Source organism: Apis cerana, linkage group LG5, assembly GCF_029169275.1.
Source record: "Apis cerana isolate GH-2021 linkage group LG5, AcerK_1.0, whole genome shotgun sequence".
Classification (NCBI taxonomy): Eukaryota; Metazoa; Arthropoda; class Insecta; order Hymenoptera; family Apidae; genus Apis; species Apis cerana.
Window position 1 is genome coordinate 10,121,096 of NC_083856.1, and position 24,112 is coordinate 10,145,207.

General features: G+C 36.2%; 1 protein-coding gene and 1 long non-coding RNA gene across 9 annotated transcripts in view; one reads left to right on the top strand and one right to left on the bottom strand.

Annotated features, from left to right (window-relative positions):
- The window catches only part of LOC107994397 (solute carrier family 12 member 4), a 119,024-nt gene that overhangs the window by 58,417 nt on the left and 36,495 nt on the right, over positions 1–24,112 (top strand). The window lies entirely within an intron of this gene.
- Positions 10,299–22,868, bottom strand: LOC133666101 (uncharacterized). 3 transcript variants are annotated; one of them, XR_009829744.1, is made up of 3 exons: positions 21,131–22,846; positions 14,131–15,050; positions 10,299–13,726 (listed from the first exon to the last, which is right to left on the bottom strand). It is a non-coding gene; the product is annotated as an uncharacterized LOC133666101 (long non-coding RNA). The 3 variants fall into 3 exon arrangements; XR_009829745.1 differs by lacking the exon at positions 10,299–13,726 and having other exon boundaries at positions 14,042–15,050; positions 21,131–21,565; positions 21,650–22,860; XR_009829743.1 differs by lacking the exon at positions 10,299–13,726 and having other exon boundaries at positions 14,042–15,050; positions 21,131–22,868.

Genomic DNA, 24,112 nt, shown 5'->3' on the forward strand with positions numbered 1-24,112 from the left:
ACGAATCGTATACGTTTATAAACAAGAAACGATGACGGAAGACCTTGTACGATCTCGATGAAGAAGCGAAACATTTTCACGTTTTGTTAAAAAATAAGAAAGGATATTTCGAGATTTGGAATCCGTCGATGCATCGTTTCAGAGATGTTCGGAGAATTTCGAATAATTTGTTACACTTTTGTTACGCGAAAAATCAACAAGTAGCGGCGAACTTAAAATTGGCTGGTCGATAAAAAAGGGAGAGGGATGAAATCGTTGGAAACGGAGTTGGAAGTACGGAAGTATTTAAAAATACTTTCGTCCGAATATAGGATTCCTCCTATACAATTTCCAATAATTCCATTAATTCCAGCCCGGGTATTCCCCGGTTTATCCGCCAAAAGCGGGAAGAATTCGTTCAATTTTTAGACCGACTCGAGATCTAAAATTTCCTTCGATCCATTTCTCGGAACAGATCGATCGTTTTCCTTTTTCTCTTTCTTTTCACGCCACGATAGTTTCGATTCTCCATTAACGAGTCATTCGTAGAAAGATTTTCCTTTTGCTCCACCTGAATCTTCTCTTCCTGTTTCCATCTCCTCCGCCTCCTCCCGCCGCTTGTCTATTTTTAAATTTTCCCGCCACGTGCAATCGGCGACCGATCGATAAAACGATCTTCTTCTTCCTTCGAATATTTTCCGAATAATTATATATATATACAATATGTATATACAAAAAAGATTTATTTTTATATCCTCTATTTTCGTATAGAAACGTTTATAATTCGATACGAATCTCGAGATCGATTCGATCGTTTTCCAAACGAATTCACAAAATTTTCGATGTGAAATAAAATGAAACGAAGGCTGGGTTGAAGAGCAGCGGCGTTCTCATTTCTTCGGTTCAAAGAATCCCCTCCCCTCCTAGGGATCTTTCATTTTCGCCGAAAACCAAGTTGTCACGATTCGGGGGAGGAGGAAGGGCGGAAGGATGAGGGAGAAAGGATGACGAGTTAGCCGAGCCTGAAGGGCGGATACTCGTTAGCCTCACTGTTCTCCACAGGGGGATCAAAAGAGTGTGGAGGCCAGGGGGGGACTCGCGCCCTTAAAGACGTCGCGCTTCGTGATTGTCAACCTCCTCTTGCCTCGTGGAACAACGCTCTGGTTCGAGACGACCTCGGGGGGATGCTTCACCTGCGGTTGGAAAAATAGGCGGAAAATGGATGGAAATGGAATGGAAAATAAGGAACGATTGAATCTTTCCTTTCCTTGAAAATCTCTTCTTAGACGCGTGTTAATTTAATTTTGCGTTAAATTTTTTTAAAAAGAAAAAAATTAAAATAGAGAAACTGTTCATTGCGAGAATGCTTTGAAAATGTGAATGAAATGTGAATGGTGTCTTTGATTGATTTGTTCGATCATTGAAATAATTTTATTTAAGAATTTTTAGGAGAAATTTTTGAAAATAGGCGGGAAATGGAATGAAAAATGAGAAACGATTGAATCTTTCCTTTCATCTTTCCTTGAAAATCTCTTCTTAGACGCGTGTTAATTTAATTTTGCGTTAAATTTTTTTAAATCGTTTTAAAAAGAAAAAAATTAAAATAGAGAAACTGTTCATTGCGAGAATGCTTTGAAAATGTGAATGAAATGTGAATGGTGTCTTTGATTGATTTGTTCGATCATTGAAATAATTTTATTTAAGAATTTTTAGGAGAAATTTTTGAAAATAGGCGGGAAATGGAATGAAAAATGAGAAACGATTGAATCTTTCCTTTCATCTTTCCTTGAAAATCTCTTCTCAGACGCGTGTTAATTTAATTTTGCGTTAAATTTTTTTAAAAAGAAAAGAATTAAAATAGAGAAACTGTTCATTGCGAGAATGCTTTGAAAATGTGAATGGTGTCTTTGATTGATTTATTCGATCATTGAAATAATTTTATTTAAGAATTTTTAGGAGAAATTTTTGAAAATAGGCGGGAAATAGAATGAAAAATGAGAAACGATTGAATCTTTCCTTTCATCTTTCCTTGAAAATCTCTTCTCGGACGCGTGTGTGTTAATTTAATTTTGTGTTAAATTTTTTTAAATTGTTTTAGGTAAAAAGAAAAGCGTCTTTGATTGATTTATTCGATCATTGAAATAATTTTATTTAAGAATTTTTAGGAGAAATTTTCGAAAATAGGCGAAATTTTTTTTAAGAACTGAAAATCTTTTGAAAATAAAAACAAAAACTCGAACTATATAATATTTTATTTTATTCGATCGATCATTAATTTGAAAGTGTTGTGTACGATGCCTTTAAATAAATTCTTCGATTCATCGATCGAAATGCGTAATTTTCTTAATTGCAAATTTTCGAAAGAATTATCAATGTAGGAGAAAATCTCGAAACGAATCGAATATTATATAATATTTTATTTTATTCGATCGATCATTAGTTTGAAAGTGTTGTGTACGATGCCTTTAAATGAATTCTTCAATTCGATCGAAACACGTAATTTTCTTAATTGCAAATTTTCGAAAGAATTATCAATGTAGGAGAAAATCTCGAAACGAATCGAAGGAATCGAATTTTTTAAACATAATAAACGTGAATCTTGCTTCTTCGCATTAATAAAGAATTCGTTCAAAATGTAAAATTATAATATCGAGGCGCCATTGTGAAGGCATTCGAGGTGAGTAGACGCGAAAATTAATACGTTTTTGCAGGTTTTTGCCGATTCGCATAACCGTGAGGCTCATGCATTATGCGTATGCTCGAGCTTGAACGAGTTTGACCTCTGATAAGCGTGATATGCAAATTTTATACAAAAAAAAAAAAAAGAAAAAAAAGAAACAGTGCGAATTTCGAATAAATTTTCTCTTCCATAAAGAAACGTATCGATATTATACACAAAATTCCGTTGTTATTTTCCTCTGTTTAATTCTTTCTGTCTAATTTCAATAAATAAATTTCATTGAAAATTTTCAATTTTAGTTTCTTTCTAAATCCCCGTTCCACCGTGCAAACTCGATGAAAAAGCAAAATTCACGGAGGGGGACAGGGTTTTTCATCGGGGATCTAATCAATTCCAGTGCCTCCAATTTCCACGAGTGTTAGGAACATTTGGCTGCCGTGGACAGCATCCATTCTCTGGATCAGCGAGTGAGAACACTAATGGCCACACTCCCCCAAAATTGTTCCCGTCGACTAGCTGATTACTATGGATGTGTACTCCGTACCGACTACGACTCTCATGGACCATTATGAATCAGTGAACCATTTATCACTCCATAGGGATCCATTTCGCCGATACCACTTTATGGGATGAAGGTTTCAACTTCTGCTCAAATTTAACGACCAGGAAATTGATCCGCCGAAAGAAAAGAAAAAAGGAATTTCGGGGATTAGAAATTGACGCAAGAAATTGAACAGATTGAACAAGTTACAGAATGAACAAGAAATATATTAAAATATATATATATTAACAAACAAGTCTTTTTCTCATCTACAAAAGGAAGAATGGATTAAAAATTTTAACAATAAGAATTAGAATTTTAAATTGGAAGGAAATATACAGCGACAAGAAGAAAAAATACTAAAAAGAGAAAGTTACACAAATGGACACAAATAAAAAAATTTCAGTAACGAAAGATTAAAAATTTTAACGAATTTCTAAAAACAACAAGAATTGCAAAAGAAATATATGCAACGATAAGAAGAACAAATATAAATTAAAATAAAAAAAAACAAGCAAAGATTCTAAAATACAAAAGAAGAATCAACAAGACACGACCGACGCATTTATACGTATATAAAATTCGTGTGTAGAATATCTAGAGGCTGCTCGGCAGAAGAGATGAAGGTTTCCTCCGAGAGGTGTTCCCTGTTGCCTCGAGGCAACCCCGACTCTGGGAAAAAAGGAATCGGTTGCGCGAAAAGGGAAAACCGATGCATAATTCATTCGCATCGGTTTCGCCGCATCGATTCGCGGCGAAACTGGGTTGCAAAGTCTCGAAGGATCGGCGGCGACGCCTCGTGAAACATCTGCCCTGTCGCCTCTTAATCCCTCTTCCCTCGTAAACGTAACGGGAGGAAGGCGTAAGCCCCCGGCTTTACGTCCGTCTATTAACCCTAACCCTCTCTTCTCTGCTGTTTCCACGTTTACCTTTCGCCGCAGCGTTTCAAGGAGGATTTACTTTACGACAGTCGGTCGCTCGGTCAAATTGTGTATACCTCCGTGTATCTACGTGCATTTGTCGCATTTTCTCGTTCGAGGTTCGCCATTGAAAAGTGTTTCGAGAACAGGATCTTAGGTTAATAAGAAAGAGTGATCGAATGTATTTATAAATCAAAACATCTACCCATGTATAGCAACGTTGTGAGTGAATTTGAAGCAAGATTATTTTTGAAATATTAATAATAAAAATAGAATAATACGCAATTGAATTAATTTGTGAGTTGTTTAAACAATAATGTTGCGAGTGAATTTGAAGCAAGATTATTTTCGAAATATTAATAATAAAAATAGAATAATACGCTCGGAGTGGAATTAATTTGTGAGTTGTTTAAACAATGATGTTGCGAGTGAATTTGAAGCAAGATTATTTTCGAAATATTAATAATAAAAATAGAATAATACGCAATTGAATTAATTTGTGAGTTGTTTAAACACTGGAAGGAAAAAAATAATGATGTTGCGAGTGAATTTGAAGCAAGATTATTTTCGAAATATTAATAATAAAAATAGAATAATACGCTCGGAGTGGAATTAATTGGTGCGTTGTTTAAACAATGGGACGAAAGGAAAAGCGGGAAGAAGGTGGTACTTACGTCGTCTTACGGAGGCGTGAAAAGGCGCGGAACCCTCTCAAAGGTCCGACAGACAATGCTCGTTGCGACTGTGACAGTAAATCCTGCATTGTTTTGTTTAACCCTGCTCGCTCCTGGCGGCGTTGAAAGCCGGTCGACGCTTGAAAGGGGTTGGCAATTGGCCCCTCTCCCCTCGTCCTATCCCCGTCCTCCAAACTTCCACCCCTATCGTCGATTAATAAACAAATATTAATTCATTTATTATAAATAATTAATAACGACGAGCGTGGAAGTTAGGAATTCGAATTGTTGTCGTTGCATTACTAAATTGAATTACTCGTTTCCGAGGTTTTCCTCGAAATCACGAACATAACTTTTCATCATTTTTCTTGGAGAATACTTGGGTCACCGGTTTCCAAACTTACGCTCGATCTCAGGCGCCAATATTTTACTTCGAAACTCAATTTCTTCGAGGATCAACATCCTGTTATCATTGCGCTCTTGTTGAAGTTAAGGAAATGTTCTTAACAACTCGAGAATTTATTCCCCTTTCTCTAATTTCCCCCCTCTCTCTTTCGCCACGTTAATTAATCATTCCATTTCCATTTAAGAAACCGTCCGTCCATCGAATCGAACCTGCTAATCAAACATTAATCGCATCGAAATGTCAAAGAGCCTCTGGATTAATCTCGATCGAATCTGACGGAATATTTGTTATCCCTGAGCAACGATATATATCTCCAATCACGTTGGACGATCGCAATTTCTCTGGCACGGCGTTTAATTTAGGGGGGAGGGGTAAATGAAGAGGGAGGTGGACGATTCATTGTCTCGAATCCGGGAGAATAGAAATTTAGCACGGGTGGAATGCGTATTCGAGTATTTGCGAGGATTCCGTGGGGTACGAGCTCGAACGTGGCTCGCAATCGGGCCCCACGTGACCTCCGCGCCTCGGCCGGATGTCCGTTCGAGGAGGAATAAGACGAACGAGGAGGGACGCATGACCAGGTTTGGTAAACGAAAATCGATAATCAATTCGCCTTGGCGAGCGAGATAAGAAACGAGCACTTTTCTTTCTTTCTGCGCCTTGTTTTCTAGATGTAGGTGGATAGTGGACGATTCAAAAGAATGGGTCGAAGATTTAGTGAATCGTATTTATTAATTGTAAATTGATTTATAAGTATTTGGTTTGGAACATTATTTTTTCAAAAGAAAAGTGAAATGAATCGAAAGAATATGTGTTATTAATATTATTAATTGTAAATTGATTTATAAGGTGTACTTGGTTTGGAATATTATTTTTTCAATAGGTGTAGATGGATTCGAAAATTTAGTAAATGAATCGTATTTATTAATTGTAAATTGATTTATAAATATTTGGTTTGGAATATTGTTTTTTCAATAGGTGGATAGTGGACGATTCAAAAGAATGGTCGAAGATTTAGTAAATCTTAAATATTTATTAATTGTAAATTGATTTATAAGTATTTGGTTTGGAATATTATTTTTTCAATAGGTGTAGCTGGATAATTGATTCGAAGATTTAGTAAATGAATCGTATTTATTTATTGGAATATTATTTTTTCAATAGGTGTAGATGGATAGTGGACGATTCAAAAATTTAGTAAATGAATCGTATTTATTAATTGTAAATTGATTTATAAATATTTGGTTTGGAATATTATTTTTTCAATAGGTGGATAGTGGACGATTCAAAAGAATAGGTCGAAGATTTAGTAAGTGAATCGTATATATTTAAAAAAAAAGTGAAATTAATTTATTAATAATAAATTAATATTTGGAATATTGTTTTCTCGATAGGTTTATATGGATATTAGACGATTGAAAAGAATGGGTCGAAGATTTAGTAAATGAATCGTATATATATTGAAAAAAGAAAAGTGAAATTAATTTATTAATGATAAATTAATATTTGGAATATTATTTTTTCGATACATATTTGGGGAAAAAAAAGAGAAACGAGTCGATAGACACGTATCTATTAATAATAAATTAACAAAGGATGTTGATAAATTTGTGAGCAACGTTTGAATTTGATTCTAGACATACAAGCATATTTGTTAAATTATAAGAAATAAATTTGGATGAATTATAAATAAAATACGCGAATTTCGAGTTATTTAAAGGCGAAATGTCGCCTTTATTTTTAGTTTAACAAGCTTGTTACATGTAGATGCGTGCCCGAATCGTGAGAAAACGTGTAAATCCGACCAGGTGAACCTTCCATGCTCACTTTTATCCCGCATAGATTTCACAAATGAAAAATTGATCGACGTCCATCAAATGTTGACGCACGATAAATACGTGATATCGCGTGTCAAATAAATCGAGAGTTATAAAAATTTGTCGGAACGATTCCAACGACTCTGCCTCGGAAATAAAACAAATTTAAACGTTCTTCTACGAAATATTATATAATTCTGCAAATCCTCTGTACTAACTATAAATTTAACCCAATCTTTCTTATTATTGTGCAAATTTTATATATATATAAATGATGTGATTAAAACATTCTGATATTAATAGATAAGATAAAAAAGTGGATCTATTTCCGATTCTATTTATAATCCTAACCGTAACTTTAATTGTACCATAACGCAAGCTCTTTTGTATTTTCTGATCCCGTTGTACAATCAAACGTGATCGACTGATTTAAAATTCTTAGTAAAAAAAAAAAGAAAAAAAAAATATAGCAAAAATTAAGAAAAGGAAAAATACGAGAAAAATGAATAAAAGAGTTGCTTCTTTTACTAATTTTAAAATTTTTAAACGAAATTTAAAAAGAAAAATAAAAATTTTCTACAATGTCGACGTACCATTAAAAGGTTCTCGACCTTTCCATCCGATCCTCTTCGACCTTACTCCTCGTCGACGAGTGGATAATGGAAACGCGCCTTGAGTTCGATTCCCGTTAATAGACCGACACAGGAGTCGTTGGAGCGTTAACTCGAATGGAAATACGAAATCGGATAAGAAATAAAAAAAGAAAAATTAATCGTCGACGGACGAGCGGCCGGCCAATTATCGACGATCGATCGTCGGATGAAAATCGAGGAGACGATTAAAGTGGGATGTTTCTAATGTAAATCACTATCGATCGATCCTTCTATCGATTTTTATATCGATCGTACTCTTCCTTTTTCACTTTTATTTTTTTCCAGAGGTTATTTAACACGATCGATGAACGAACAAAAATGTTTCGCGGTTGCGTCGAGATAGATGTGCGAATAAAAGAACAAAGCCAAAGAGGAGTGAAAAAGATGTGAGAGGGAATTTAACGACTGTGTTAAGGATCGATATCGGTGTTTATTGGCTCTATCGAGAGCCAGAGGAAACATTTTCAGATCGATCAAAGCGAAATTCTAATGGAATCGCTCCTCTATGATTGCGAATCGAGAGAGAAGAACGAAAACTTAATTGGTAATTGGTTAACTTCGTTCAACCTCTTTCTCCCTTCCTTTCTCAAGAGAAAAGGAAAATGATTCGAGTGAATTGTTTGAATCAACTACGCACGAGATGTAAATAATACATTTTTTTCAAAAAAATTGGTAACATCCAACCTCTTTCTTCTCTCTCTCCTCTCCTAAAATAATACATTTTTTCTAAAAATTATCTTCAAACTGTATTAGAATTATATCTCGACAAAATAAAGAAAAAAAAAATTGATAAACTTCATCCAACCTCTTTCTTCTCTCTCTCTCTCCTTTTCAAAAATGATTCGAAATGTTTGAATCAATTACGTAAAATAATACATTTTTTCCAAAAATTATCTTCAAACTATATGAAAATTATATCTCGACAAAATAAAGAAAAAAAAAATTGATAAACTTTCCAAATGATCTAACCTCTTTCTTCTCTCTCTCCTTCTCAAAAATGATTCGAAATGTTTGAATCAATTACGTAAAATAATACATTTTTTCCAAAAATAGTCTTGCATCAGAATTATATCTCGACAGAATAAAAATAGAAGAAAAGAAACACATTTAAAACACGAAGTAATCTCTCGTTTCGAGTCGAATAAATCCCTGAAATACCATGTACACCTAATATACTAGAATTTCGTTCGTTTCGACTACAATGGAGATTGATTCAATCACGCAGCTCGACCCGCCATTCACGGATATTTAATTGCAACGTTTGACGCAAACAGCGCGGTGGCCAATCCCCAAACCCCAATTCGAGGAGGTGTTTCCGAATCGCGAGCAGGATCGATCCGAGTTTGTCCACCGATCGATACGAATCGATACGTGCCAATCTCTGTGTGTGCGCGCGCGCGCGTGTTACGTCCACGAGCCCTCCAACAGTTTCTCTGATTGCTCTAGTGGTCCGCTGATTGATCAGACGTGATCTTGAGGAAACCGTGGTGGGAATGGAATGTAGGACGAGCGTTACGGTTTCGTCGGATGAATATAGAGGGTGATATAACTTGGCGAGGGGTGAGGCGACTTTTACCGAGTGGAAAACTGGGTTGCAAACGTTGGATAATATTTTCCTTTTTTTTTTGTTTTATCTTCGAGAGGATTATTATAGAGACAGCTTGTTTTGAACGAATTTTGAAATGGTAGATCTTTATTAATTTGACGATAATTCTCAAGTTCCTCGATGAATTCCTCGACACGAGAAATTGGTGATATTAGGTAGTATTGTGTGGTATTAAATTGCATTGATTTTCAAATTAATTTTTCTGATTTCTCAGGGTGTTGAAAACACAATGGACGAGGAGCAAATTCGAACAACTTTCCTATTCCAGTTTCAGGACTCCAGAATTTTATATTCAATCGGAATAACAAAATATGTTTCTCGTTTATACATAAAAGCGCATCGATTGCAACAGTCTTTACTTTGATTAATAAAGTTTTGTTTGAGCTAAGATATATGCATTTGATTTTATTAGTTAATAAACGCGAGAGATTCGATTTTCTTCCACTCCTTCGGATGTGATTCTTTCGAAAGTAAGAAGAGAGGAGGGAAAGGAAGGAAAAGTGTCGAGAAAGATCAGATCTCGAAAGATTTGGTAAATTGGCATGAATCGAGGATAACTTTCTCGTGCGTGGAATCCCCCGAGATCTGGGATTATTACTTGCGAAGGAATTCGAAACGGCGACGGCCCCATCGGAATCACATCTCGCACACACGCTGGTTTCCATGGCCCCGTTTCCACGACCGATCGCAATTAAGTTTTCGTTAACCCGTGGTGTAATTGAAATGTTGAATTTCACGGACTCGATTTCCTCCGAATTGATCTCCCAATTTGCGTGAAATTTATAATTGGATATCGGACGAGTTTTGGGAATTTTTATTTTTTGGAGAACGAAGAAATTCTAGACGAAAATTTGAGACGAAGATCCCGAAGATTGGAAAAGTCGCCTGGTTCGTTGGTAATTGAAAAGGAGGGGAGGGGGAAATTTCAGACGTTGAAATTACGTTTAGAATTAACGAAGGGAATGGAACTCCATTTTCTTAATTGAAACAACTTTCGACGAAACGCAGTGAGTATTCGTAAGTATCGAATAATTGGGAAACATTTATATAAAAGTGATAACAATCGAGCTTAATAAATTACAATTGATGTACATTTCGAAAAGAACACAAAATAATAACAATAATAACAATCATAGTATACCAATAATAATAATAATAATAATGTTAATCTCCGATATTAATGAATAAAACCATGTTAACGAAACTCCAAAGCAAAATACAAAATAAATAATAAAAATAAAATAACAATCGAATTACCAGTCTCGCCATCCCTATCTAATCTCAACAACAACAACAATAACAATAATAAATTCTCTGATTACTAGATCAAAAATAATAGATCGAATAAATATTGATGAAAATTTGAAGGAGGACGCGGGAGGAGAGAATGGCGGGAAAAGACGCTTCCGGTTCCCGTCACTGCGCGGCGCGGCGCGATGATCGTTCCCTGGCCGAAAAACGGGCGCGGTTCGCGGCGCAACATCGTGGCACAGCCGTGTGTATCCGGGGAATATACCGGGTGCACCGCATAATAATAAAGTACGCGGTATATGTAAGCCAGGATTGGAGACGCAGACTCCGCTCTATCGATCCGGCGAGACGAGAACGTTGGACGAAATCGCGTTGGATGAATCGGGAGAGGCGGGGAGGGGGGCGCTGACTGATAGCGGACCCGAGCGAGAAGGGGACGGCGCTGGGAGATGTGGGGGAGGGGAGGATGAAAGGGACGAGGTGGACGACGTGTTGGGCGAAGATAAGGGAAACGAAAGAAGGAGGAAGGGAAATGGATGGAACGAGGATGGATAAATTTATATCGAAGCGAATGAAAAGTTAAATGGTTGTGGGAAGGTGGAAGGGAAGGGTTGAGGATGAAGGAAGAGGATAGGTGAAAAGGAAGGTGAAGGATTGAAGCGGAGAGAAAATTTTTCTTGGACAAAATTAGGAGCAAAGAGAGTTGAAATGAAAATGAAGACACGAGTGACGACGTGTTGAGTGACGATAAGGGAAAAGGAAAGAAAAGTGGAAAGAAAAATAGAGGGAAGAAAGAGGATTATATGGATGAAGGTAGAAAAAGGAGGATGACGAATAAAAGACAAAGCGAGAGAGGAAGAAGATGGAAGAAGAAGAAAAAAGATATGGCGAACAGTTTTCCAGGAAAAGTTTCCAGTCGCCTGTGCGCTTCTGATCCGTCGAATCGGATCATCCCTAATTGCGGCCTGTTTTATTAAAGTCTAATCTCGTTAAGTGTATCTCATGGCGCCACGACGACGCGTGCTTGCTACGAGCAGAAAAGGATAAACTCGAAAGATCTTTTCAATCGTGTCTCTAATTTGAAAAAAAGAAAAAAAAGAAAGAAAAAAATAAAGAAGAAAAACTAGAAGAGAGAGAATGTATGGATCTTTTAATCCCTATCTCGTACGATTTATTTTACATCCAAACTCCTTATTTAACGTTTTTGTATACTTTTTGTTGATTCATATATAAATTTATCCACTTCTAATATAAACATACAAATCAAGACGATATATTGAAAATACCTGTCTTTTGCATTTCGAACCGCACTCTCTTTGCCTAACAATCACAAAGTTAACTTTCAAATTTCAATTTTCTTTTTTCACCGTTCGATTCTACGCTAGTATTACAGCGATGTACAGTTTCATCCGCAAAAGAAAAAAAAAATGGTTAAAACTGGACGTTAAACTGGAAGTAAAGTAGGTTAGCAAACAAAAGCGGCCAACCGTTTTGAAAGAATTGGATTAAACGCGGGTTTATTCATCGGGAGGAAATAGGACCGTTAATGGAAGGGATCGGAAACGACTCTTCGCCCTTTCCCTCCTCCTCCTTCTCTCCTTCGTATCTCGTTACACCGCCGTCCTTCCCTTCGTCCTTGCGACCCGTGAAATTCTACCTTTATAGCGGCCTGCTCGAATTACGCGTACGTGAATCGGAAAGTAACCTCGTCCCTTGGCAGAAGTTGCCACTGTTTGGGCAAATTGTTCGCATCGAGCGAGGAGGGAAAGGCTCGTAATCTTTACGATTCTTCGAAACGATCTCTTTAATGTTCTTCTTTAACTAACGTCTTCCAACGTTCGAGCTCGTGAATTTTTTTACGATTGTTGTCGGTAGTTCGGGATGAGGAGTAATAACGAAATAAACTGGAAGGATTCCGTCTTCCCGGTTGAAATTCATCTTTGCCCTTTACTCGACCTATCGTTTTCTAGCTTAAATAAAATTAAAATTCTGGCTCTTTGAATAATATTTTTACTCGCGTATTCGTTCCATGTTTCTCGAACCAGAATCACATTACGTACACAGAATTAAAAAAGGATTTCGTAATTTTCAAAAATTATACAAATTACAAGGAATTACAGTTTCGAAATTGCATCGCGCAATGAAATGAGGTTAAATTAATCATTGGTGATTAATGAATTACAAAAGTATAATTTCAAAGCTACGTTATTACACGAAAAAACGAAGCAAAAATTAATGATTAATGGATTACGAAAGTACAATTTCAAAGCTACATTATTCCAGGAAGAAACGAAACAAAAATTAATGATCGATAGATTCACAAGGGATTCGATTTCAAAATTATGTTACAAAATGATCGAAAGGGACAAAAATACAATTTCGAAGCTACGTTATTACACGAAGCAAAAATTAATAATTGGTAGATCACAAGTAGATATGTAATTTCAAAATTATACCAGAATTATACACAAAGAAACGAAGTAAAAATTAATGATTGATAGATCGCAAAGTAGATTTCAAAATTTACACCAGAATTATCGAAACTAAGCGAAAATTCGTCGTCGTATAAAAATTAACGAAAAAATTAAGAAAGTAAAAGGGAACGAATTTGAAAATACCCTGCATTGCGCTGAAAGAAAACAAAATTTTCGAAACGATACGTATTCAAAATGTAACACGGAATTAACGGTCGGTTGTTGGAAGGTGCTCGAAGGTGCAATCAATAATCATCGGTGTACGTGCGCGGCGGAAATGCACGTCCCCGCCGTTCTGAACACACACTTGAAATAACCGTCGAGCCGTGACCTTAACCCTTTCCAGAGCCCTCCCCGCGGCCGTCAAATGTCGGCGAACCGTCACGTCGCCGTGTTTGATACACGTCCTCCCCGAGGTAAGTCTGCGAGGCTGGCAAAAACCACGATTTCTATCATCGCGCGGGCCGACAATTGGCAACTGAACGCCACTCGAAACGAAACGCAGAGTAGGTTAGGATTTCTCGAAACACGCAGTTGAATCGAACGAGCCAGTTCGTCGACACGAATAAGGCTTGCGAGACGTTTGAAAGTCTGCCACGTTGACCACGCTCTTGCTCCCCCCTCTTCTCTCTCTCTCTCTCTCTCATTCTCTCACTTCGTTCCTCTATCTCTTCGAAATTTTACGACCTTTTTTGCGCCATTTCCTTTCTTCCTTCCTTCTTCTTCTGCAAAATGTTTTCAATTGTATTCACTTCGGTATTTGTATTCCAAGTATTATTCGAGGATTTTTAGATGTAATGGTAAGATGAAATATTTGTTTAATGCACAATTTCTATATATATATAGATTAAAGGAACGTAAAGTATCTTGATGATAAATTGATAAGTAAAGTAACGATAATAGTAATTAACGTTATTCTAACATTAACAATAATTATATTAACAATAGCGATGAAGATTGTAACGTCTTTAAAAATGCTCGAAAGAGTAAACGAAGAGAGAAAAGATGATTGAAAAAAAGAGAAGTAAAGAACTTGTGTCCGGTCATAAAATAGTTTTTCTACTATTTTTCTCTTTGATAAACAAATTTTCGCAAAATTATTATATTACGTCGTGATTTTTTTACTCACGAGCTTATATCTATTTCCATTCACAGCTCGCAATTTACATCTCTTGAATAAAAGTTTACTCGACTTCTAATTAACAACGATCGCAGCATCGATCGTTCAGAGTTTGAAACGAAACTCGTTTCACTTATTTATTCCAGTTGAGTCAGCTTCGAAATTCATTTGCAATTTCCATTAAACAGATCCCTCGGCCTCTCCAATAAGACCCTGCGACACGTCAATAAGACGCAAAATAATTATTATTATTGAAATAAATATAATCATAGAGAAATAAAAACACGAGAAAAATGATAAAATTTGTATAAAATTTCCGCGTTTTCCAAGCTTGCAACGTTATATCCGACGTTGCAATAGTTAAATCTATTCTCAAAGCATCCGCCTGGTCGAATTAATTTCCTCGCCGAGGAATATAAATTGCATCTCGCCAAGTTCGCCGGGAGCGGAAACACCTTTGAAAACTTTATGCAAATTCGATTTCGAAACGTCACAATGGAGAGGTGTATTTTAAAAAACTTTTATGGCCGAGCTCGTCGAAATTCACGATTCGATCGTCGTTAATCGCCCCCTTTAAACGAGACGAACGTTGTAATTACGTTGTAAAGGAGGGAGGGAATCTCACTGCGCGAGATCTCCTTCGAGGGGGAATGAGAAGTTTTCTTCGAGGTAGATGGCTTAACACTGGCGAGAACTCGATAACTAAGATCCAACTTTCCTTCTCCCCTGAAAATTCTTCTATTCCCTCTCATTCTTCGATCCGTCCTCTTTCTCACGGAACTGCTTGTCCTTTTCGATCGAGTCTTCCTTTTTTTTTTTTTTGTTTCGAACAATGAACGCGATACTTTGAATATTAAAATTGTTATTTCTCTCCCGAGTCTCCAGGTTTTTCGAAGAATTTTTTCTCTTTTTTCTTAGATTTAAGAAACCTGTAACAAATATTAATATTACAATTGTATACGCTTTATCGAGGAAAGTAAATTAAACGCAGTCTTCGTAATTCTATTATATCTCTATCTGCACGAGATTAAGATCGCATGTAATATTATTCGATCGATAACGCGGAGTCGTAACGCGAGGAATTCTGAAACTTCATCGAGGGAAAAGGAAAAAAAACGGGAAAAACTACGGGTGGATGTCCAATAATTAATCGACAAGATCTCGCGGCGCAGGTTCAAATAACGGAAAATTCCAGGGCAAACACAGGGACGGTGGTGGGGAGGGATCTGCGCTGCGGCCAGAAAGCGGCAGCCATCGAGCCCCCTTGCCTCCACCAGGAATTATTTACCAGTTTCAGCTGGCATTAAATATTTGCCGTGCATTAGCACGGTTCACGGTAATGGGCCACGAGACGAGACTGTTTACCGAATTAAACTGTGAAATCGTTGGCTCGGTGTCGGCGAAACCGGAGGAAACGAAAATCGAGTGCGGTTTATCCACCGGGGCGGAAATCGTGGACGGGAAAGGGGGGGAGTGTAACGCGCGCTCTTTCGAATTTCCGCTCAACCGGACCGGAAATTCTTCGACTCTTTCACCGGCCATTTATTCGAGATTCCTTGTCTCGTTTGCTTCTTAATATCCTGGGGGGAGGGAAACTCGCCTTTATCCACCCGAAATGGAAGTGGTCCAATGTCATTCTGATATTTTCGGATTCTGAATGTTTGAAAGGAAGTACGTCTCGCAAGTTGGAAATTTTGTGAAATGGGATGTGGACAATTGGAGTGGAGAATGATTTATTAAGGTTTGGATAAAGGTAGTTTTATTTTGTTTTCGAATATTGGAGGATATCGTACTGGAAAGGAAGTGAATTTTAATTCATGTTCGAGAACGAGAACTTTTGTGAAATTTGATAAGAATTGAAGTAGAAAATAATTTAATCAGATAATTAAATTAAATAAGCAAGGCTTGGATAAAGATACTTTTGTGGAAAGGAAATATATTTTTGTAAGTTTGAAACGAGAATTTTGTGAAATTGAATATGGATAATTAAAATAGAGAATAATTTTGTAACGTGGAAAATGTAATTTAAGAGATAAGAGGAAATTCAAGTTTGTAAAGTCTTTGAAAATTCACGAAATTATCACGAAAGAAAAAATCGTCGAAACTTGTAAACTCATGTTCGAATTCGAATTTATCACTATTGCGATAAAAAGAAATTGGAAGCGTGCAAGCTCGAAATCGAAAAGCCATTCAAACTTGAAAGGTTTGAGCTATGCAATAAAAAAATATCGAGAACTTTTTTCAAGAAATCATTGAACCTTGCAAGCTCACGTTCTAACGTAATTCAAGATCTCCTGGCTCGAGTTAAAAATTCTTAGAAACTTTTAGCGAGCTGAATTTTCCATTTTCACAATTTTTAAAATCAATTATTCTCATGAAAAAATTGTAAGCTCAACTCGCATCAAAAGTTATCGAGAGTTTAGATTCCAACAAAATTTAAATGCAAATTATTCGACGAGATAATTTACAATTTTCGAGCTTTCGAATCGCAACGAAACTTTCTACCTATAAATTTGCAGCAACGTTCCAACAAATCCAACAATCTAAACGCAAATCATTTAATATCTTTCTCTTCTAATAATCCAACAATTCTGAAAAACTTTCCATTATCCAAAATCTAAAATTATCGAACTTCGCAACTTCCGCCGCAATTAAGCCACGATTTTCGTGCTTCCGAAATTGGCGGACGAAGCGAAAAATAAAAAAAAAAAAAAAAGCGAGAGGGTTACCCGTCACCACATATCACCACATTTCACCACCCCTTCGAATCGGTGGACGCGTTCACAAGTGGCGCGCGCTCAGCACATTATTAGAAACGAGTGGACCGTCACGAAAAGTCTGCACGTTGATCCGTGTCAACGATGTTTATCGTGCAGTATGCGCATCGTACGTGTAAATGGGGGTGTATATAGATGTATAGAAAGAGAGAGAGAGAGAGAAAGAGAGAAAGCATCTTTGACCCAGATAAGAGGAATTCGAAGGGATTCTTATATCAAGCCTCCATAGCCCCTGGCCAATGGAGGTTCCACGCTTAATGGAGCTTGAATACGCGAAGATGAGGGTTGCTCGCACCCCTCCAGCGTTTTCCCTGAATTTTTACCGAATTTTTCGAATGCCTGCCTGCGATTTTTAATGATATCGAGGATCGAATTTATTCTGAAAATTGTGGATCAACTCGTATATTCTCTATATATTTTTTATAACAGGTGGATATATTCTATGTAAAAAGAATTATATAAAAATTAATATATTAAATTATATAAAAATTAAATTATATAAAAGAGGAATATATTGTCTGAAATATATATTCTGAAAGTAATTCTGAAAATTGTGGATCAATTCCTATTCTCTGAAGTTGGATATATTCTATGTAAAAAGAAATTATATAAAATTATATCAACTTGTATTTTCTGAACAGATGGAGTTGGATATATTCTATATAAAAAGAAATTATATAAAGGAAAATATATTGTCTGAAATATATTCTGAAAGTAATTCTGAAAATTGTGGATCAACTCGTATATTCGTTGAACAGGTGGAGATGTAAAAAGAGATTATACAAAGAAGAAATGTAGATATATTATTTTATTTTATTGCAAAGGATTAATCTTGATTTGTCGTTTTCAATTTTCAGCATTGGTATTATGTTAAGTGCAAATGGAAATTTGTATTTGTTAAGCTGTTTACGTGTCATTTGGCGCGTGCGAGGTCATGTTTTTAAATAATAAATCATCGTTTGGGAATTATATTAAAGATTATATCGTCCAAACAGCTATAATAAACTGTCAATATGAATAATAAATTGATAAGCTTGATAATTTGTTTTTATCGTTATTTTTTATAGGATTATTAAACGTATATTATCGAACGATATAAGTTCTAATTTTTAGAACTTAATTTTGTGCAAGATTTATAAAACTTTTGGTAGTGTCTAGATATCAAAGAAAAGCAAGCAAACAGACTTTCGCGTTATGATAATATACTTGTACGAAACGAAGTGAACAAAGATCATATCTCCAAAAAGAAAATAAACTTTTCAAACTATTCATAGATTTAACGAAGGGAACCGCATCTCGAGCCAATCCAATCTATCATTCAATTTTTCATTGTCCATAATTCTTGCGTTTTAAAAACGATTTCTCTCTCGTATCTTCTCACGCGCTAATTAAAAAAATGAATGATCGATATAAAAAGAAGGAATTAGTTCTGATGAAATGAATTAATGAAGAATGAAAAACAGAAACAGAAAGTTACTTCAATTTTTCAAAAATCCATATCGTATATAATACGAGCATATATTTGATGATCATTAAATAATTTTAAATAACAAATTTAAGCCATCAACTCCTTTCTAAAATTTTCTAAAAATCGATCATTCTCTAAACCCCCCAATAAACATTCAAAGTGCGAATTTCTAATTCTTTCCAATTTCCAAAAAACCGTACAAAAAAATCACATTGTGCAAACGCGACAAACAAATATTGGAATAAAAATAAAATTAAATCAAAATAATATATTTCGAACCTGTTCGATCAATCTCTTTCCAAAAGCAACAGCACCTTAATTCGCTCTAAAAAAAAACTGATACGTCTCCCCCTCGATCTCCCCGAGAAATTCGATCGAGCAACCTTTTTTGGAACTCCTCCCCCCTTGAAAGGTTGATTCGTTCGCGCAGGGGGGAGATGGTGGCGGGTCGTGGCGCCTTCGCCCCCTGCGCTTCGGGGGTGGTGCGTGGTGGTCGGCAGTGACGTCACCGGAGCCCGTACGATGACGTAAAGGCCGGGCAACGTTACGTTACGCAAGCGTGGAGAGAGGTGGACCGATCACCCACTGCCCTACTTTTCATCCCCTTCCTCGCCCCCTCTCTCTCGTCGAGTATTTTTTTCTCGAGGACTACGTTGCGTCAATCCGTAGGCTCGACCGAATCGAACCCCCGTTGCCTTGTTTTTTTTTTTCTTTTTCCTTTCTTCCTTTCTCTCATTTTCCTTCGTCGAATTTTTTTAAAAGCCATGCCTCCGACTCGTCGGTTAGGAAAATTGGAAAATTTGAAATCAACGGGATGAAGGTAAGGGATGAAAGGTTTGGGGAAAAGTTTTGGAGGTTTGACGGAGGTTGGATGTTTAGAGATTTGGAATTTCTAGAGAGGATTGGCAGGAGCTTCGTTTCTTTGATGCTTGGTGCGTTTGCTGTGGGATTATTATTACCAAGTGTCGAGAATATTTGGAAGTTAACGGGTTTAGCAAGAGTTATAAATATAAAATATAACCGTCTAATATTTATTTCATTTATTTTAATATAAATAAATGTTACGTTTTATTCCTCCAATATTACCATTCGTGATTTTTAAGAACAAAAATTTATTATGTGACGAATATCTTCAAATTCCACGCAAGATCAAAATCAGAACAATAGAAATCAGCGCAACAACGATTCTCCCCGTTAATTCTCGAAATATCAGTTGCCACGGCGTCACGCGTCGCCCCTATTCACCCTGGAGCGAGAGGGAGGAAGGGAGGAGGGGGAGATAAAGGGCACAAAAGCGACAAGGCTAACCTTCGTCAAAAGCGATCGCGCGGCGAAAAAGCGGCGCGTGACGAGCGCCCGTTTAATTAAAATTAAAAATCGAGCCTCGTTTCCGCGATACACCGATTCATTACCATCCAATATATTTATATATGTACACTCTTGCACGTTTGACCTTTTCCAATTTCGTTCCCGCGCCTGTGTTGTGCGTTAAAAAAAAAAAAGGAAGAAAAAAACGAAAAATAGTAGAAGAAAGGAGAGAAAGGAGGAGGGGAAAAATTGAAAAGGCGCGAAAAGGCGCGAGTATCCGTCGATGACTACGTTGCGGCAATTATTCCGTGTCCGTGGAGGCGCCCCTCCCCCTCCCCTCGTCTCAGAAACTTGCCGAGATAAACGGCGAGAGCGGCGACTTTGCAGAAAAGCAGCGTCCCGCTCTAATTACGGTCGAACGATCCCAGTAATTGAATTTAATTGCTCCACGAAAGAGGAGAGCTACCTGATCGCGCCACCCCTTTGTACTCGCCGTTTTACTATTAACCCTCGTCGAAACATCCGGAATGCAATTAACTGAATTGTGAACCGGTTGGTCCGGTGTTCCTCGTTGTTTTGTAGCCGTTGTAGGGAAAAAATTGCACGGCCCAGGAGGAAATTGCTCTCATTCTCCGCGGACAATTTTATTCGATTGTTTTATTGTTTTTTTTTTTGTTCTTTTTCTTTTTTTTTTTTTGGGAAATATATAAATATATATATTCTTTACGAGCTATGAAATTGAATCGAAATTGTTGTTTTTACAGATTATTCAAAATTGGAAAAATTATTGGAGTTTTTTATTATTACTAGTTGACAGAAAAATTTAGGAAAAAGTAATAAACGGTAATAATAACAATCTTGCGCGAGTTGAATAAATAAAAATTTCCGTACGTAATTTAATTCAACGTTCATGAAATAATAAGTGGACATTTGCGTAGAAATATTTTTCGTAACGATATTTTTTAATCTCAATTTTTTTAAATAGTTTTAATAAAACGAACGAATTAAATTTATACGTTATTTCAAAAAGAATAATTTTGCGTAACGATATTTTCATCGCTTTTCAAATATTTTAACAAAACATTAGACATAGAGAGAGAAAATTCTTCCATTCTTCGAAATTTTCTCTCCATCCAATTATATTTATACAACAACTGTGAATAGGATTTATTTCAGGATGATTTAGCCGGGCTATCGGTTGAGAATCGAAGACTAACTTGACGAAGTTAATCGTTGCAAACCAGTAGTGGGAGGAAAGGCCGATACGATGTTCGACGTTTACATAGGCGAAGCTTTACAATCTCACGCGGATCACAATGACGTCGCTTCTCCATTTATTATCAATTTTCCGGGGGATTTGGCCGCGCCATTTCAATGCACCACTATGCATCCCCCTGCCTTAATTACCGCCGTTTCTCCTTTCCAGTCGGATTAGCTTTGCCGCCATTCTACTTACCACTATCGTCTATAACGCGAGGAGATCGTAAAATATTCATTTTCGTGGATCTTCGTGTTTTCTCTACCCTTTCTGAAACCAAAACACTTCGAGACTCTTCGTGTCTTGACGTGACGATTAATTGGAAAATTTTAAATTGCGTGGTGATCTTCAAAACTAGCTTTTTGTGAAATAATTTTAAAAATTTTAAAAATGAAAATGATTTTTATTATTATCTATTTAATAATTTGCCTTTTGCGAAACGACTGATTAAAATTTATATTTCATATTTTGCGAGGAAGAGAAAAAATTTTCATCATTGCATGTTGTTTTAAAAGCTGCTATTTATGCTAGAAATTTAATTTACATTTGGATAAAAACAGGTAATTTAAACAGAAATAAATCAAATATTTCATCTCTTATCATAAGAAATTAAAATTTAAACTTTAATAACTCCTGTAAAAAAAATATTGGAAAAATAAAATTAAAAAATTAAAAACAAACATTAAATAGAATAGAGAACTAATTCGATCCACTTACAACCCTTTGTTTTCACGTAGAGATTGCTTTGGAAAATTGGCGAGACAAAGGAGGATTGCGTTACAGATTAAACGATCAATGTGCGATCCTGAATTAATTATTGGCCGGCGGCCATTCCATTCGAAACGTGATGCCACGTATTTATATGGGTTTATGCGAGTCCGGTTGGATAAACCATCAAGCAACGAGATTGTTGCTCGCCAATGCTTTTGACTTTCTGCCAAACTTAAAACTCTTTCCCAAACGATACGAATTTTTCATTCCTCGAATGTTTATCTTGTATTTTGCAGAAAAGAAAGAAGGGTAGAAAGAATTCCCTTATCGATTGAGAAATTTTGGAAAAAATATTAAATCTCGAATAGAAAGAAAATCGAAATCATTAGCCAAAATCTCTATCCATTGACGAATTCTAAAACAGTGTTGTTCAATCTGTCATTTTATAAACGTTCAGTGTTGCAACGCCGAAGATGAAAATAATACAATAAAACTAATGGAACAAATATTTGTTCTTTAAACCTTTCTAAGCTTATGGTTTTGAATAGTATTAAAAGCAAAATTGGGACAAGAAAATTAGCAGAAAGTAAAAGTTTGAAATTTTAGACTAGTACAATTACTTGTAATGCTGAGAACAAAGGTATGCTTCCACAAGGTTAACGAAATGGAAATATCTAAAAACTTTAGGCCATACTTTTATTACCCACGAATAATGCTGAGAGCCAAGTTAAGAGTGAAGAAACTGCAGAAGTAGAGCTCTTTAGGCTTTTCAACAATTTTCTACAAACAAATATCGAGAACAAAGTTACGAGCAGCGAAAGTAGCAGATAGCTTTAGGGACTGGAGCTATTGCATCGGCCGATGTTGCCCGAAGTTATCCGAAGTTGCTCGATCTTGCTCGATCCTACTCGATACTGCTCGATATTACCCGAAACTTCCCGAATCAAAAACTGTCGCATCGTTTTCCTCTTACGAGCAATTGTTAGCAACAATTATTACTAAAAATATCTTTCAAATAGGCACAAATAAGTTTTAATACCTCTATCGTCTGGTATTTGTTAAATCATAATATTTAATGATATCTCTCGATTTTTCCTTGTTCCAGTACTCCCCATTGGATTTTCGTTTCGTTTTCCTCGTTCGAGGAGGAGAAGTACGATAAACTTTCGTCTCGAAGCTGGAAATAAGCTCGACTCGATTTTTCGACAAGGCTACTTTTCGTCCAAGTAAATAAAGTTCGCCAACTGTAAACTCAGACCGTTGACCGTAGTTTTCCCGAAAGTTTGTTCGCGGGAACGGGTGCCAGGGTCGATGTGGATTATCAAGTGGAACGAACCAACGAGAGTTTATTATCCTTTGTTCTTTTGCATCGTTTACAATCATCGTTCACCCTGCCTCGTTATAACTTCGATACGATCGCGCTACTGGCAGCATTTCAAAACAGAGGTCTATGTTACCGATGAAACCCTATTTTTTTCAAATCCAATTCTGTTTTTACGTACAGACACATACGAAACGAAATTGGATTCAAAAATTATTTCTTTTATTTCGAGATATAAGCATTCGTGTTTCGTTGTATTGGAGATAGAAAAAGAGAGACAGGACGTGGATTCGTAAGATGTTACGAGGAAAATAATTTTTAAAGGAAAATTCATGAAAATTATATCGAAATTTTGTAGCGTCGATTCTCGAAATAGGAAAGAATTTTTTGGGAAAATACTCTCTTCTAGAAATCATATCTATAAAATTCATCGAAGCTGAACAAATATATACATACACTATTGTCGTTAACAATTACTTTAGACAAAAATAAAAAATTAACAAATACAATACTCAAAATTTTAATTTATCTATTACTTCATTTCACGTTTTTCTTTCATTCGACAAACTTTGTAACAAATTAATTTGCATATTTTTGATAATAATAACGTACATAGAGAAAAATAACTGTTCGAAACGATCAAAAAAGTCAAATCATTGAAAAATATGAAATCCCGCGTTTCGTTTTCGTTCATCACGAGACGAGAGTATTAAACGAGAACGAGAGCTGTTCGATCCATCGTTTAAGCTTAAGCTGTCAGCTTTGGGTCGCGCGTACGCGCGGCGTGATATAAATATCGTGCTTTACGTGGGAAATAACGCGCAGTTTTTCCCACAGCTGCTCGAATGGTGTTGTAACAGGATGAAATCGTGCGGAATTTCGCTCGTTCCAATCTCGCAGAAGTTCACCTGGATACGGAAAATCTCGAGTATAAAGCGCGATAAGGGGAAGAGAGTTCGAAGAAAACGGTAAAATTTGAAAGCTAGTGCTACGTATTTATTCTAATGAGACAAAGTTGGATTTTTTTTTATGAGAAAGAGGTTGTGAGAGTACATTAATGTAGTTTGGAATTATTTTGAAAAATCGAGAACGAAGAAGGGAACGATATATTGATAATAAATTTTTGAAAATTTTGATGGATTTGCAAT